General features: G+C 14.5%; 1 pseudogene; it reads right to left on the bottom strand.

Moving 5' to 3' along the window:
• Positions 1-3,141: 3,141 nt before the first annotated feature.
• LOC132945774 (cytochrome b-like) lies at positions 3,142-4,280 on the bottom strand (annotated as a pseudogene).
• Between the last annotated feature and the right edge of the window lie 6,977 nt (positions 4,281-11,257).

Here is an 11,257-nt window from a genome sequence, read left to right as displayed (position 1 = left end):
TTTAATTAAGAAAATACATGAAATTTTTTGATTGTTAATAAGTTCTTAAAGGATTTTAATAATTCTCAGTATTAAATATTAAATATTAAAGAGATTTAGATTTAATTATTAATTTAAGTATAAACTAAATATGTGCCAGCAGTTGCGGTTAAACATAATATACAAGTAAAATAGTTTGGTTATTAGTATTAAGTATAATTTATAATTTAATTTTTTTTAATAAAGTAAAATTTAATTAAGAATTATTATTATAATTATTTTATTCTATTAAATTTTATTTAAAACTAGGATTAGATACCCTATTATAAAAGTTTAAATTAATTTACTAAAAAATTAATAGTTATGTTCTTTAAATTTAAAAAATTTGGCGGTATTTTAGTCTTATTAGAGGAACCTGTTTTTTAATTGATAATCCACGATTAATTTTACTTATTTTAAATAGTTCATATATCGCTGTCATGAATATATTTAAAAATTTATTTTCTTTGTTTATTTTTATGATTTATGTTAAGTCAAGATGTGGTTAATAAATAAGTTTATAATGGGTTACATTAAATTTTATTTTTGGATTTTAGATGAAAATTAAAATGAAATTGGATTTAATAGTAAATTTATTTATTTAATTAATATGAATAAAGATCTAAAATATGTACATATTGCCCGTCATTCTTATTAAAAATAAGACAAGTCGTAACAAAGTAAATGTACTGGAAAGTGTATTTAGAAAGATTATATTTTTTATAAATAAATATCTAAATTTAAGTATGTCATTTACAATGATAGGATGTTGTTAAACTTTATTTAAATTAAAGTTATTAATATATTTATTTTTTATTGATTTTTTATAAAAGTAATTTATTTATTTAGGGTTTTAGTATTAAGTAAAAATTAATTTTTAGATTTATAGTTTAATAGTATTGTAAAAGAATTAGTTAAATTTTAAAAAGAATATTTTTAGTACCTTTTGTATCAGGGTTAATTAAAATTTTTAATTTTTTTTTAATTTCTCAAAATTTATAGAGTTAATTTTATTATTAATTTATTGTTTTATAAATATTTATAAAATAATATTAGTTTTGAAATTTAATTCGTTATATTATATTTAGTTATTTAAGATTTAAATTTAATTTAAAATTTTAAAAGTTATTTTGATTTTATATATTAATATTTTAAATTTAAATTATTTTAGGGATAAGCTTAAAATTTTTATATAATAATTTATTTATTTTAATAATTTATAGGAATAGAAATTTTTATTATAAGTTTGTAAAAATTTATTATTTATTTAGTTTTAATTTATTATAAATTTATTTATTTTTTTTATTAAATTTTATTAATTAATATTTAATTTTTAGTAATAATGATTAAATTAGTATAATTTATATTTATAAATTATGAATTCGGCAAAAATTATTTTCATCTGTTTAACAAAAACATTGTATTAAGTTTAATTTAATATAGGATCTGCTCAATGATTTATTAAATAGCTGCAGTATTTTGACTGTGCAAAGGTAGCATAATAATTAGTCTTTTAATTGAGGACTTGTATGAAAGATTTGATGAGAAATAAACTTTATTATTTATATAATTAAAATTTTATTTTTAAGTAAAAAAGCTTAAATTATTTAAAGGGACGATAAGACCCTATAAAACTTTATAAATATTAATTTTAATTTTTTTGGATTATAAATATTTTAATTTTATTATTTATTTTATTGGGGTGATAAAAAAAATTATTAAACTTTTTTTAAAATTTTACATTATTTAGTGATTATTTGAATTAAAATTTTTAATTATAGGAAAAAGTTACTTTAGGGATAACAGCGTAATTAATTTTTTAAGTTCAAATTTAAAAATTAGTTTGCGACCTCGATGTTGAATTAAGATTAATCTTAGGTGCAAAATTTTAAGTATTAGGTCTGTTCGACCTTTAAATTCTTACATGATTTGAGTTCAAACCGGTGTAAGCCAGGTTGGTTTCTATCTTTTAAAAAATAATTTATTTTAGTACGAAAGGATTAAATAATTAAATTAAATTTTTTTATTAAGTGAATTAAATTAATTTAACTATTTTGGCAGATAATTGTGTTAAATTTAGAATTTAATTATATAATTTTAATTATAGATAGTAATTTTTATATTTATTATAATTATTAATTTTTTGATTTTATTTTTAATAGTTTTCATAAGAGTAGCTTTTTTTACTTTATTAGAACGTAAAGTTTTAGGTTATATTCAATTACGTAAAGGCCCTAATAAATTTTTTATTAAAGGTGTTTTTCAACCTATAGGTGATGGTTTAAAGTTATTTTTTAAAGAAGTTAATTATCCTAGAAATATAAATTTTTTAATTTTTATAATTTCCCCTATATTAGGTTTATTAATTTCTGTTTTTTTTTGATTTATTTATCCTTATATTGGTATAAATTATATTATAGGTTTTGGTTTAATTTATATGTTTTGTTGTTCGAGTTTAATAGTTTATATTTTTTTAATAATTAGATGATCATCTAATTCTAATTATTCAGTTTTAGGGATAATTCGTTTTATTTCTCAAATAATTTCTTATGAAGTAAGAATAATAATTATTATTATAAATTTAATATTTTTAATTAATAGATTTAATTTAAATGATTTTTATATTTATCAAATAAATTCTAAATTTTTTTTTTTTCTTTTTTTAATATTTATTTTATTATTAATTAGATTTTTAGCAGAAATGAATCGTTCTCCTTTTGATTTTTCTGAAGGAGAATCAGAATTAGTTTCTGGTTTTAATATTGAATTTAGAAGTTTATCTTTTATTTTTATTTTTATATCTGAATATATAAGAATTATATTTATAGGTATATTATTATGTGAAATATTTTTTGGTTTAATAATGAATAAATTTTATTTAAATATTTTTATTTTAACATTTATATTTTTAATTATTTGATTACGTGGGTTTTTACCACGTTTTCGTTATGATAAGTTAATATATTTAATTTGAAAATTAATTTTACCTTTATCTTTATTTTTATTTATATTTAATTTTTCTATTAAATTATTTAACTTATATCATTAATTTTAGTATTAAGTTAATAGAATTAATTTCTATTTTTTATTTTCAAAATAAATATTTTAAATAAATTAATTAACTGATTTTATTAAGTTAATAATTTATCTCATATTTTTATAATATAAAAATTAATAAAAAAATATGAAAAGTAAATTGTTGTAAAAATTTGACTTGTTGAAATAAAAGGATATTCAACTGGTTGTATACCAATTCATGTTAATATAAAAAATGTTATAATAAAAATTCAAAATAGAATTTTATTTATAGGATAAAATTTATTTCTTAAGAAGTTTTTTTTATTTAATAAAGGTATAATCAATAAAATTAAAATTGATAATATTAAGGCAATAACTCCTCCTAATTTATTAGGGATTGCTCGTAAAATTGAATATGAAAATAAAAAATATCATTCTGGTTGAATATGATTAGGCGTAATTATTGAATTTGCTATATCAAAATTATTATGATCATTTAATAAATAAGGAAAAATTAAAGTTAAAATGAAAAATATTCATATAAATATAATTAATCCAATTAAATCTTTAATTAAGAAATAAGGTGAAAATCTGATTTTATCAAAATTTCTATTAATACCTAATGGATTATTAGATCCTGTTATATGTAAAAAAAAAAGATGAATAAAAGTAAATAAAATAATAATAAAAGGTAAAATAAAGTGAATTGAAAAAAATCGTGTTAATGTAGCATTACTAATAGAGAAGCCTCCTCAAATTCAAATTACAATTGAATTTCCTAAATATGGAATTGCTGATAAAAGATTTGTAATTACTGTTGCACCTCAAAATGATATTTGTCCTCATGGTAATACATATCCTACAAAAGCTGTTATTATAGTTAATAATAATAATAATACTCCTACAATTCATGTTATTTTAAAATTAAATGAATTTATATAAATTCCTCGTCTAATATGAATATAAATTATAATAAAAAATATTGATGCCCCATTAGCATGGAAAGAACGAATTAATCATCCAAAATTAATATTTCGATTTATATTAATAATTCTTTGAAAAGCTAAGTTAATATCTGTTTTATAATGGAAAGCTAAAAATAATCCTGTTAAAATTTGATTAATTAAGCAGATTATTAATAAAGATCCAAAATTTCATATAAAACTAATTCTAGTAGGTGTTGGTAAGTTTAATATTGGTGATATAATTTTTATTATGTTTTTTTTCATTAATTGGTTTTTTGTCGAATTGGTCCTTTATTAATTTTTAATATTCAGATAATTAAAATTAATATAAAAAAAAGAATAAATATAATTATATAGATTAAAATATTATTAGGTATTATAAATATGTTTAATAAGTAAAAGTTATCTTCAAATATAAATTTATTTTCATAAATCATATTTTCTATATTTAGAGATAATTTAAAGTAAATTAATATTAAGAATATAAAAATTATTTTGTAAATTATGTTTTTATAATTTTTATTAATATTTAATTCATTAAAAGCAATTCTTGAGATATATAAAAAAATAATTATTAATCCTCCAATATATAAAATGAAAACTATAAATGAAATTCATGATGTTTTATTAATTAAATTAATTATTATAGTTAAAGTTATTGTTTGAATTAAAATAATTAAATTTGATCTAATAGGTGATTTCATTATTGTTAATATAATTGCTATAATTAAATTAGTTAATAAAATAATTTTTAAAATTCAGTATATATTTTAATTAAAATATTAATTTTGGAGATTAATGATAATATGTATATATTTATACTGATTTATTTTAAATAATTTTATAATTTTGATTTACAATATCAATGTTTTTTTTAAACTATTAAAATGATAAATTTATTTATTTTAGTTTTAATATTTATATTATTTTCTGGAGTCTTATTTTATATTTTTAATTTTAATCATTTATTAATAATACTTTTAGGATTAGAATATTTATTATTAATTTTATCTTTATTATTTTTGTTAAATTTAATAATATTTATTAAGCAATATATTTTATTATTAGTTTTTTTTATTTTTTGTATTAGTGAAAGAGTATTAGGTTTAACAATTTTGATTTTAATAGTTCGTATATATGGAAATGATTATATAAAATCATTAATAATTTTACAATGTTAATAATTTTAATATTAATTATTTTTAGAATGATTTTTTTTAGCTTGAAGGTTAAAAGATGATGATTAGCCCAGAATTTTTTTTTTTTTTTTTTTTTTTTATATATATTTTAAGATTCCAATATTCAATTATTTTTTAAATATTAGATATTTATTTGGTATAGATATATTTTCTTATTTAATATTTATATTAGGTATTTGGATTATTAGATTAGTTTATATTTCTAGACTTAATTTTAAAAATAATTATTTAAATTATTTTAATTTATTAATATTTATTTTTGTTATTATTTTTTATTTTTGTTTTTTTAGAAATAGTTTTTTTTTATTTTATATTTTTTATGAAATTAATTTAATTCCTGTAATTATTTTAATTTATGGTTGAGGATATCAATATGAGCGTTTTAAAGCTGGATTTTATTTATTTATTTATATAATTTTTTTTTCTTTACCTTTTTTTTCATGTTTATTAAGTTTAAATAATTTTAACTTTATATTTATGTATTATTTTGATTATTTAAATAATTTAAATTTTTATTTTTATATATTTTTAATAATAATTTTTTTAGTTAAAATACCTTTATTTATATTTCATATCTGATTACCTAAAGCTCATGTTGAAGCTCCTATTTGTGGTTCAATAATTTTAGCTGGTATTATATTAAAATTAGGTGGTTTTGGTATTTATCATATTTTAATGTTAATTTTTAAGATTAATCTTAAATTTAATTATTTATTAATTTCTTTATGTTTATTAGGAATAATAATTTTAAGATTAGTTTGTTTTTTTCAAAGAGATCTTAAAATTTTAATTGCTTATTCTTCTGTTGTTCATATAGGTTTAGTTATTATTGGGTTTTTAACTTTAAATAATTGAGGTTATTTTGGTTCATTAATTTTAATATTTGGTCATGGTTTATGTTCTTCTGGATTATTTTGTTTAAGAAATATTTGTTATTTACGTTTTAAAAGTCGTAGAATGTTTTTAAATAAAGGTTTAATTAATATTTATCCTTTTTTATCATTTTGATGATTTTTATTATGTTCTTCTAATATATCTTTTCCTCCTTCTTTAAATTTATTTGGTGAATTATTTTTATTAATTAGTTTAATAATTTGATTAGATTATTTTTATATATTTTATTTATTAATTATGATTTTAATATTTTTATATAGTCTTTATTTATATTTATATACTCAATATGGTAAATTATTTTTTAATATAAATTATTTAGTTTATATTAATTTAACAGAATATTTATTATTATTTATACATTGATTACCTTTGAATATAATTTTTTTAATTATAGAATTATTTTGTTATTTAAATAGTTTAATTAAAATATTAATTTGTGGAATTAAAGATTATATGTTATATTTAAATAATTAAATTTAATTTTTTTTTTTTTTTTTTTTTTTTTTTTTTTTTATATCATTTATTATTTTTTTTATTTTAGGCTTATTATTAATTTATTTTGATAAATTTTATTTTATTGAGTATATATTTTTTTTTTTTAATTCTTGTATAGTTTTATATGTTATTTTATTGGATTGAATATCTTTAATATTTATTTCTTTTGTATTTTTGATTTCTTCAATAATTTTATTGTATAGAATAGAATATATAAATTATGATTTTAATAAGAATCGATTTTTAATATTAATAAATTTTTTTATTATGTTTATATTTTTTTTAATTCTTAGTCCTAATTTAATTAGAATTTTGTTGGGTTGAGATGGTTTAGGAATGGTTTCTTTCTGTTTAGTTGTTTTTTATCAAAATAAAAAATCTTATAGTTCGGGATTGGTAACTGTTATTTTAAATCGTTTAGGTGATTTATTTATTATTATATCTATAATTTGAATATTAAATTTTGGTTCTTGAAATTTTATTTTAATTAATTATTATAGAAATTTAAATTATTTATTTTTTATTAGTTTGATAATTATATTTGCTTCTTTGACTAAAAGAGCTCAAATTCCTTTTTCTTCTTGGTTGCCTTTAGCTATAGCAGCTCCTACACCTGTTTCTTCTTTAGTTCATTCTTCTACTTTAGTAACTGCTGGTATTTATTTAATAATTCGGTTTAATGAAATTTTTTTAAATTTTTCTTTTTTAAATTATTTAATAGTAATTTCTTGTTTAACTATATTAATATCTGGTTTAAATGCAATTTTTGAATTTGATTTAAAGAAAATTATTGCTTTTTCTACTTTAAGTCAAATAAGTTTTATATTTATGATTTTATGTTTAGGTAAAATTGATATATGTTTTTTTTATTTATTAATACATGCTTTATTTAAATCTATAATATTTTTGAGATCTGGTATTTTAATTCTTAATATAAATAATAATCAAGATATTCGTAAAATAGGGGGATTAATTGATTATTTACCTTTTTGTGGTTTGATTTTTATATTTACTTTAATATCATTATGTGGTTTTCCTTTTTTCTGTAGTTTTTATTCTAAGGACTTGATTTTTGAATACTTTTTAATAATAAATTTGAATTTTTTTTTTTTTTTTTTTTTTTTTATTTTCTTTTTTTTTAACTTTTTTTTATTCAATTCGTGTAATTTATTATTTAATAATAATAAATTTTTCTATATTTAATTATTTAATGATTATTAAATTTGAAAGAAAAATCTTAATTATTAGTATAATATTTATTAGTTTTATTATGTTGTTTTTTGGTTCTTTTTTTATATGATTAATATTTTATAAATTTGATTTAATTTTATTAGAATTTAAATTTAAGATTTTAAGAGTATTAATTTTATTTTTTAGAATTTGATTTTTTTTTGAACTTAATAATTTTTTATTTTCTATAAAATATATATTTTCTTTATTTAATATTTTTTTTTTTAGATTAATATGAAATTTATTATTTTTTAAAGTAAATTTTTTTTTAAATAATTTTCTTTATATTGGATTTTTTACTTTAAAGGTTTTTGAAATTGGTTGAATTGAATATAATTTAAATAGAGGTTTAATTTATTTTTTTAAGAAAATAATTAGATTTAGACAGAGTATTTTTTTAAATAGTTATAAAGTTTATATTTTATTATTTTTTTTATGATTTTTAATTATTTTATTATTTAATTATTAAATTTAAATAGCTTAATTTAAGAGCATTATATTGAAGATATAAAGGTAAAATAAATTTTTTTAAATATTTTTAAAAATATTTGTTAGTTTTTCTAGTTAATTTAAAAATTAATTTTTAAAATTAAATGTAAAAAAAATTTTTAATTTTGGTGATAATTTTAAAATAAAGGTAAAATTCTAATTGTGTTAATTTTTGTTATTTTTAATAAAGATTAATTTTTGATTTAATTTTTTATAAATTTTTGTGTAAGGTAGTTACCTTTGCATATTTTTTTTTAAAAATATTTGTTAGTTTTTCTAGTTAATTTAAAAATTAATTTTTAAAATTAAATGTAAAAAAAATTTTTAATTTTGGTGATAATTTTAAAATAAAGGTAAAATTCTAATTGTGTTAATTTTTGTTATTTTTAATAAAGATTAATTTTTGATTTAATTTTTTATAAATTTTTGTGTAAGGTAGTTACCTTTGCATATTTTTTTTTAAAAATATTTGTTAGTTTTTCTAGTTAATTTAAAAATTAATTTTTAAAATTAAATGTAAAAAAAATTTTTAATTTTGGTGATAATTTTAAAATAAAGGTAAAATTCTAATTGTGTTAATTTTTGTTATTTTTAATAAAGATTAATTTTTGATTTAATTTTTTATAAATTTTTGTGTAAGGTAGTTACCTTTGCATATTTTTTTTTAAAAATATTTGTTAGTTTTTCTAGTTAATTTAAAAATTAATTTTTAAAATTAAATGTAAAAAAAATTTTTAATTTTGGTGATAATTTTAAAATAAAGGTAAAATTCTAATTGTGTTAATTTTTGTTATTTTTAATAAAGATTAATTTTTGATTTAATTTTTTATAAATTTTAGTGTAAGGTAGTTACCTTTGCATATTTTTTTTTAAAAATATTTGTTAGTTTTTCTAGTTAATTTAAAAATTAATTTTTAAAATTAAATGTAAAAAAAATTTTTAATTTTGGTGATAATTTTAAAATAAAGGTAAAATTCTAATTGTGTTAATTTTTGTTATTTTTAATAAAGATTAATTTTTGATTTAATTTTTTATAAATTTTTGTGTAAGGTAGTTACCTTTGCATATTTTTTTTTTAAAAATATTTGTTAGTTTTTCTAGTTAATTTAAAAATTAATTTTTAAAATTAAATGTAAAAAAAATTTTTAATTTTGGTGATAATTTTAAAATAAAGGTAAAATTCTAATTGTGTTAATTTTTGTTATTTTTAATAAAGATTAATTTTTGATTTAATTTTTTATAAATTTTTGTGTAAGGTAGTTACCTTTGCATATTTTTTTTTAAAAATATTTGTTAGTTTTTCTAGTTAATTTAAAAATTAATTTTTAAAATTAAATGTAAAAAAAATTTTTAATTTCGGTGATAATTTTAAAATAAAGGTAAAATTCTAATTGTGTTAATTTTTGTTATTTTTAATAAAGATTAATTTTTGATTTAATTTTTTATAAATTTTTGTGTAAGGTAGTTACCTTTGCATATTTTTTTTTTAAAAATATTTGTTAGTTTTTTTAGTTAATTTAAAAATTAATTTTTAAAATTAAATGTAAAAAAAATTTTTAATTTTGGTGATAATTTTAAAATAAAGGTAAAATTCTAATTGTGTTAATTTTTGTTATTTTTAATAAAGATTAATTTTTGATTTAATTTTTTATAAATTTTTGTGTAAGGTAGTTACCTTTGCATATTTTTTTTTAAAAATATTTGTTAGTTTTTCTAGTTAATTTAAAAATTAATTTTTAAAATTAAATGTAAAAAAAATTTTTAATTTTGGTGATAATTTTAAAATAAAGGTAAAATTCTAATTGTGTTAATTTTTGTTATTTTTAATAAAGATTAATTTTTGATTTAATTTTTTATAAATTTTTGTGTAAGGTAGTTACCTTTGCATATTTTTTTTTAAAAATATTTGTTAGTTTTTCTAGTTAATTTAAAAATTAATTTTTAAAATTAAATGTAAAAAAAATTTTTAATTTTGGTGATAATTTTAAAATAAAGGTAAAATTCTAATTGTGTTAATTTTTGTTATTTTTAATAAAGATTAATTTTTGATTTAATTTTTTATAAATTTTTGTGTAAGGTAGTTACCTTTGCATATTTTTTTTTAAAAATATTTGTTAGTTTTTTTAGTTAATTTAAAAATTAATTTTTAAAATTAAATGTAAAAAAAATTTTTAATTTTGGTGATAATTTTAAAATAAAGGTAAAATTCTAATTGTGTTAATTTTTGTTATTTTTAATAAAGATTAATTTTTGATTTAATTTTTTATAAATTTTTGTGTAAGGTAGTTACCTTTGCATATTTTTTTTTAAAAATATTTGTTAGTTTTTCTAGTTAATTTAAAAATTAATTTTTAAAATTATTATTTATAAATAAAAATTATTTTTATATTGAAAATATAATGTTTTAATTAAACTAATAAATAAATTAAAGATTAAACATTTTAAATGCTTTAAAAGATAGTTAGCAGCTTCTTTTTTTTTAAAATCTTTTTAATTGGAATTTTTTTCAATATTATTATTAACAGTAATAAACCTCTTTTTGGTTTCAATTAATAAATAAGGATTTTGATAATCTATTATTAAGTCGAAATTAATATGTAAAATATTACTTCTTATTTAAGATAAATTATATAATAATTTTTAAAAGCAAATTAAATGTTATAAATTTTAACTATTATCCTTTAAATTTTTCAATTTAATGATCCAAATTTTCATTCATAAAAAATAGTAATAATTATAAATATAAAAAATATTATGAATATAATATTGAAATATAGTATATTAGAGATTTTGAAATTTATAATTATTGGTAGAATAATTGAGATTTCAATATCAAAAATTAAAAAGATAATTGCAATCAAATAAAAATTTAAGGAAAATGGAATTCGTGATTTATTAAATGGATCAAATCCACATTCAAATGGTGCTGATTTGTTGTAGTTAAATTTT

Source organism: Metopolophium dirhodum, chromosome 5 (genome assembly GCF_019925205.1).
Source record: "Metopolophium dirhodum isolate CAU chromosome 5, ASM1992520v1, whole genome shotgun sequence".
Taxonomy (NCBI): domain Eukaryota; kingdom Metazoa; phylum Arthropoda; class Insecta; order Hemiptera; family Aphididae; genus Metopolophium; species Metopolophium dirhodum.
Note: the sequence above shows the minus strand (reverse complement) of the source record. Positions and strands in the feature narration are given on the sequence as shown.